The sequence below is a fragment of the Felis catus genome, chromosome A1 (genome assembly GCF_018350175.1).
Source record: "Felis catus isolate Fca126 chromosome A1, F.catus_Fca126_mat1.0, whole genome shotgun sequence".
Classification (NCBI taxonomy): domain Eukaryota; kingdom Metazoa; phylum Chordata; class Mammalia; order Carnivora; family Felidae; genus Felis; species Felis catus.
This window is the reverse complement of record NC_058368.1, coordinates 226,334,923-226,341,836: the sequence shown is the minus strand read 5'-3', so window position 1 is coordinate 226,341,836 and position 6,914 is coordinate 226,334,923.

Below are 6,914 nucleotides of genomic sequence, written 5' to 3'. Positions count from 1 at the left end.
TCTTCATTTTTGCAATCCCTCCCCTTAATAATGAAGAAATGTGAGAAGTGTTGGGTTTTCATGCTCCCTGGCCACTTAGTAAAGCCCCTAAAGAGATCATTTTGCTGAACAGATTCTGCTCTTAGTAAGAAAACCAGAGAGGGAGAATTCACACCATTTCTCTTTTTCTCATTACAACCACAGAGGCCAATATGTGATTTACGACAGAGTTGATCTATATGAATGGCGTCTGTGCCACAAAGGCTTTCCATTAGCAAGTTGGACTGTGAGACTCCAGTTGGCTCTATGTTCATAATTTAAAAATATCCAAAGAATAATGACCATGGATGCACTGGAAGGCTGGAGACCAAAAGGCTGTAGATTTAAAGAAAAAAGAGAGAGAGAGAGAGAGAGAGAGAGAGAGAGAAGCACTTAAATAATGAATGACCTCTTGCTCACATAATGAAAACCAAAGTCTCCTCCGGATTTCCAAGCTGGCATTGTTTCACCGGTGCCATCGCCTTAGGGCTCCTGTGTGTAATGTTTCTTTTAAAAATAGTGCACAGAGGAAGGCGATGGGAAATACAAACACTGCCAGGGGAGAGCCTTAGCCTCCCTTCCTTTTCAAACTAGTGTTTAATCCCAAATGCATGTGGCAAAATAGTCTTGAAGGTGATCAAGTTATGGAAGGACTCCTTTTGCGTTTACAAAAAGAAAAGCCACACGTTCTCCAGTGCTGAAGTGTTTCTGTTTTTTTAACTTCCCTCACGCTAACTTCGTTGGCCTTGTGGCTCTAATGCCTAACTGCTCACAGCCAATAACTTGTCCCGTCCAGGAAGAAAAGTGACCTTTCTTACCCGACTTTCTGAACGCAAAGAACTGTATCAGGCTGCCCCATCGCAAAGTTCCTCTCCAGGGCTTGGGAGCCCGACGTTAACCCTGGCGGTAGCTGAAATCCAAGAACGGTCTTGGGGAAATCTGGCTAAAAGTCTCCCTTGGCTGAAACTAAGTCACCTTTGGTAATTCTTAGGGTGATAGCAGATGCAAATTTTTAAACTTTTTTAAAGCTTACTCCTTCTTGACTTTGAGTGGGATTAATTTCATGTACTTCTCTCCTTTTGCATAGCCCTGTCCATTACATTTTCTGTGGCAACTGATGAAATAGAAATTCAGGCTTGAGTTCTCTATGTTTTTTATCCTGTTTGTTTGGGTTTGGGTTTGTTTTTGTTTTTAGTTGTACACACAACATGGGTTTGGCCACTCTTGGGTTGTCTGCTACTGTCAGACAGAGACGTGTCCCTGTGGGGGTCTATGGTGATTTCAAAGACCATCTTGGCAACATTACTCAGTGTGGATAGCCCAGTGTCCAAAAGAAAATATCACTGCTGGAGCACAAAAGTTAATTTGTCAGGGACATGGAACATTTTTGGAGATGGTCTTGGAAAAATAAAGAGCCTCAATCTGGAAGACCACAGAGGTCCACTCTACTCCTGGCAGGTGAATTCCAAACTGTAGGCAGAGAGTTAATTACCCCATAACTATCGCATCTCGGCCTTTTGGCTAAGATCAAGTGTACTCCATAACTATAAACAATACGTTTAACAAATTGGGGGGGGAGGGGCTTGGGAGCCAACCAAAAACTTCATGGTCTCTCTGTAGATGTTCACTCATCACTCATAATTTCCTCCTCTTTTACGTGGATGTTCCTGCTGGTGCAGCGTTTACAATGATAAATTTTGTTGCTGTTAGAATCCAGGGACCCTCAGGTAAAGGATGAGTGACAGCAAGTTTTTGAAAACTGTTATAAAACTACAGATAAGCCCTCTAATAGATGTGGTTCAATAATTTCAAAAAGCCACTTAGAGAAATGTGTCAGGGTTCTTTACAACATTTTCTTTCTACTAGAACATCATAGGAATGAGGGGTTTGTAGGTATCGTGTCATGTCTTTCATGACCAAATATATTCTTTCTATATGTCCAGTAAGGGACTAGAAATACAAATAGCTGAATTTTTAAAACATTGCATTTCACTTTGCAAGTGTTCTGGCTCCGGGCGAAAGGATCGTGATTAGAGATTTCACATTTCCGTTTGCCTTGTCATGGTAATACCCGCTGCTCCCACCGCATTATAGAACTGAAAAATAAACCTTTCCCTTCTGTTTGGGTTGTAATGGATGCAACAGACACGGACCGGGTGGTAGAAAAGCTCTAGATATCATTGATCATATTCCAAGATATCATTAGCATCGGAATAACTTAAATCTGCTTCAAGTGAGTGTCAGGCAGCTAACCTCAGTAGGATCTATGCACATCTGAACACCTAATCCTCCAGAAAACTGCTTTAAGCCACCATCTCTGTGACTTCACAGAATCCGAATAAAGAGTAGAACCACTTGCCGACCATTTTCCTAACTTTCCTCAGGCCTCTGCCCACTACCCCAATCTGTATTAACTGTTTCCAAATGTCCCTGGATTTACCTTGGTCCAGCATTCGGGATGTCTCCAAGGGGCTTTCTGAAATAAATTCTTAATGTGTCCCTCAGCATTTCTCTTGATACAGAAGTCTGCGTGGTAGCAGAACTTCAATATGGTCTCATACTAAGAGAAAGCCTCACCCTACAGACCCCCACAAGAGAGAATAGATGATAGATAGATAGATAGATAGATAGATAAACAGTGATAGATGATTGATAGATAGATAGATAGATGATAGATAGAAGATAGATAATGATAGATGATAGATACATAGATGATAGATAGATAGATAGATAGAAAGATATAGATAGATACCTATACATACACATATGTGTATATATTTAGTCAGAGTACACAGCACTGATGCCATTTCATAAAAGTTTCCGGGGTTCCTGAAACACTCACTTGCTTCATATTTTATTTAGCTTCATGAGACACATTAGCTTCAAGGCCCAGAACAAAAGAGCAACAGAACTGCATCTATCAAAAATATTGAGCATTGCATCTGCCCTCCCTTTTTGTCAAAATCACTCTAAATCTTGCCAATCTGTCCAACTAAAAACAATAAAAGAACAGAGATATTCTACCGATGCTGGAATGAGGACAAACAAGATGCTTGACTCAGCCAACAAAATTGAAATGCTGGAAGAGAAAGCCAAGGGGATAAATAACCCAGCTGAATTAGGATGCAGACAGGACTTCATGGCCTGATTTTCCTTCTCAGTTCTGGTTACCAAGACTGAACATGAGGGTATTTATTGGTGGCATCCCAAAGTCTCCTCTTGGCCAAACACAATATTTTTTTCCCAGTGTGGTAGTAGTGAAATGTGTCTTTTGTACTGATTTTAAAATTCCCTAGCCAGACTTTTTTCTGGAAAAAAATATAGCTGGATGAATACCACTGATAATCAGAAATAGCCAGCATTCTAGGGAAATAATTTCCAAAGAACACAGCTAAATTTTTGTATGTGCTGCCTCTTAGTGTTTTCTTTTGGACAGAGCAGTTAGATCTGATTACGGAAAGGCACAATTAAAGGACTCAAGATATGAAATAGTCCAAAGATATCAAAGAAACACTTGCTGTAGGTCTTACGTTGCTACTTTTTCAGAATGAAGTACCTTTTTCTTTTTTTAGGTGGCACATCTGGGAATGTGGAGTACCGCACAGGAAGAGAGGGGCTGTTAGGTGTAATTTGTTCAGATCGGAGTTTGCACCAGCCCAGGGACTTGAGCAATTCCTCTCCAAAAGAGTAGAAGGCAGCAGCCCTTAGGCCCTCCCCATGTCTGACCACGAAGAAAGACTAAAGTCACAAACGAGAGCCTCCACCTGTGCCCAGTTAACTATACGCACGTGGAAACACACTGATCCCTCAGGAGCTGGAAAGTTTCAAGCATTCTGAACATTCAATACGGTGAATGTTGACTGATGGTCTTCCATCAACAGCTGCTGGAGACATAATGAAAAGCAAACACAAGTCCTGCCTCAAGACACCCATCATCTATTCAGGGAAGACCAAAATGTAAATGGCATTTTGATTCAAATCAACAAATATTTCTTGAAGGCCAGCCTAGGGATCCTATCATGTCAGCCACTGGAGATGGGCCGGTGAACTAGACAGACAAAAGTCCATGACCTCATAGAGCTTGGATTCTAAAGCCATCCCGTCCAACGGGACTTTCTGTGGTGATAGAAATATTCCGTATCTCTGCTGTCCACCGGAGCAGTCACTAGCCACATGTGGCTACTGACTGCTTGAAATCAACTCATGGAAATAAAAAACTCATTAAAAAATTTTATTTCGAAAAAAATTTTTTTTATTTCGTTTTGGGGTGCCTGGGTAGCTCAGTTGGATGAGTGACTCTTTTGTTTTTAATTTTTTTAATGTTTATTTATTTTTGAGAGACAGAGAGAGATATAGCATGAGCAGGGGAGGGGGAGAGAGAGAGGGAGACACAGAATCGGAAGCAGGCTCCAGGCTCTGAGTTGTCAGCACAGAGCCCGATGTGGGGCTCAAACCCACAAGACTTCGAGCTGTGAGATCATGACCTGGGCTGAGGTTGGCCGCCCAGCCGAGCCACCCAGGTGCCCCAGATGAGTGACTCTTAATTTTGGCTCAGGCCATGATCCCAGGGTCGTGGGATTGATTCCCATGTTGGGCTCCACATGGAGTGTAGAGCCTGCTTGGGATTCTCTCTCTCTCTCTCTCTCTCTCTCTCTCTCTCCCTCCCCCTGCCCCTCTCCCCTTCTTGCATGCTCTCTCTTTCTAAAAAATTTAAAAAAAGAAAAATTTTATTAATTTTGATTGATTTACATTTACATAGTCAGATGTGGCTACCGTATAGAGTAGTTTTAGGGCAGGGATACCTATTTGAACTCCAGTAGTAATGAAATGTTCTTTTATCTGTGCTGTCTTGTATATAGGGTAGCCACTAGTCACATGTGATTAGTGACGATCTGAGGTGTGGCTACCCTGACTGAGGAACTGAATATTCAATTTTATTTAATGTTGGGGCACCTGGGTGGCTCAGTTGGTAGAGTGTCCAACTTCAGCTCAGGTCATGATCTCACGGTTGGTGAGTTCGAGCCCCACATCAGGCTCTGTGCTGACAGCTCGGAGCCTGGAGCCTGCTTTAGATTTTGTGTTCCCCCTCTCTCTGCCCCTCCCCACTCATGTTCTGTCCTCTCTCTCTCTCTTTCAAAAATAAATCAACATTAATAAAATTAAAAAAAATAAAACATAAATTTATTTTATGTTAGTAAATTTTAACATAAAGAAACGTGTGGAGTGAGGCTGTATCGGACAGCACAGTTCTAGAAACTTGCTTATTGGTACATGGTTCTTGGGTCAGCAGCATCAGCAACATTTGGGATATTAAAGATTCAGACCATGCATTTTAACAGAATCCTCAGATTAAATTTTGAAAAGCCCTTGTCTATTAGCGGCAGACAAATAATAAAATAAAATCAATGAATTTGTGTGTGTGTGTGTGTGTGTGTGTGTGGTTGACAATGTGGATATCAATGAGGATGAGAGATTCTGTGTGGTTTAGAATAAAGCAGGGAAGGAGGATGGGAAGTGCAGTGTAGAAAGGTTTTGATTTTTAGAATGATCAGGGGCACCTGGGTGGCTCAGCCAGTTGAATATCTGACTCTACATTTCAGCTTAGGTCATGATCCTAGGGTCTTGGGATCAAGCCCCATATCTGGCTCCATGCTGAGCATGGAACCTGCTTACAACTCTCTCTCTCTCTCCATCTGCCCCTCTCCCCCACTTGTACTCTTTCTCTCTCTAAAAATTTTTTTTAACTAAATAAAAATAAAAGAATGATTGGAAAAGTCTTCACTGAAAAGGTGACATTGGAGAAAAGACTTGAAGGGGGTTAGGAAACAGGCAGTGTGGGCATCTGTACGAAGAATGTTTCAGGCACATAGAAAATCAAATGCAAAGGCCTTGATTCAAGAGCAAAGAGCCCTATTTCTTGTTCCAGGAAGTACAAGGAGGCCAGCATGGCTGGGGCAGAAAGCGTGGGGCAGGGTGGTGGCAGATGGGGTCCAGAGGTAACGGGGACAGCTTGTGTGAGGCTGGTGCCATTGCAAGGAATTTGGCTTTTATTCCCAATGAGACTAGGGAATTTCAAACAGAATAAATAATACGATTTGATATATTTTAAAGGGTGGCCTCTGGCCTTGTGTTTTAACAGTGGCACCACGATACAAGCAGGGAAGCTAGCTAGGAAACCATTGGAACAATCTGAGTGAGAGATGAGGGTGGTTTGGAATAGGGCGGCAGAGGTGGAAGTGATGAGAAGTGGTCAACTTCTGGGTATATGTTGGAGAGAGAAAACACCAAAAGGGTTTGCCTACAGATTGGGTGTGGGTGGAAAGACAAAAAGAACAAAGATCACCCCAAGCAAACTGAAACATGCTCTAGATTTATTGATGAGGACCACAAAATAAAGTAGGTAGTGTTTCCTGTGCTCTCTGCCTGACAAAAACTTCAAAGGCCCCTCCTGTTCACGGGGAGCTGTCCATTCGCCTCTCCACACTGGCAGCTGGGAGCAAAAACAACATGGAAGGACTAGAGCCAACCCTCCGTCAAACCGCTTGCTTTGTTATGGACACTTCGGCTTTTCTCAATCTTGCTTAAGAGGCTACGAGAATTCATCCTCAAGCAGATTGTCTCTTAACCAAACCTCCTTATAGAAATTCTGGAGCCACTACTGCCGGTTGGTTCACTTCCCAAGGAAATTTCTGGAAAGCCACACAGAGACTACTTGACACCTCCATCTGTCAACCTCCCTTGGATCCTGGCTGACCCTGCACTCAGCAGATTCCCTCTGGCCATCTCTCAAGCCGTTTCCCCTGGTGCACCGGCTCTTCCCAGGACTGTAAGCCAACGATTATCACAGACTTTGTTAATCGTTTAGCTTAGTCAACCAATATTTGCTGAGCTTCAAT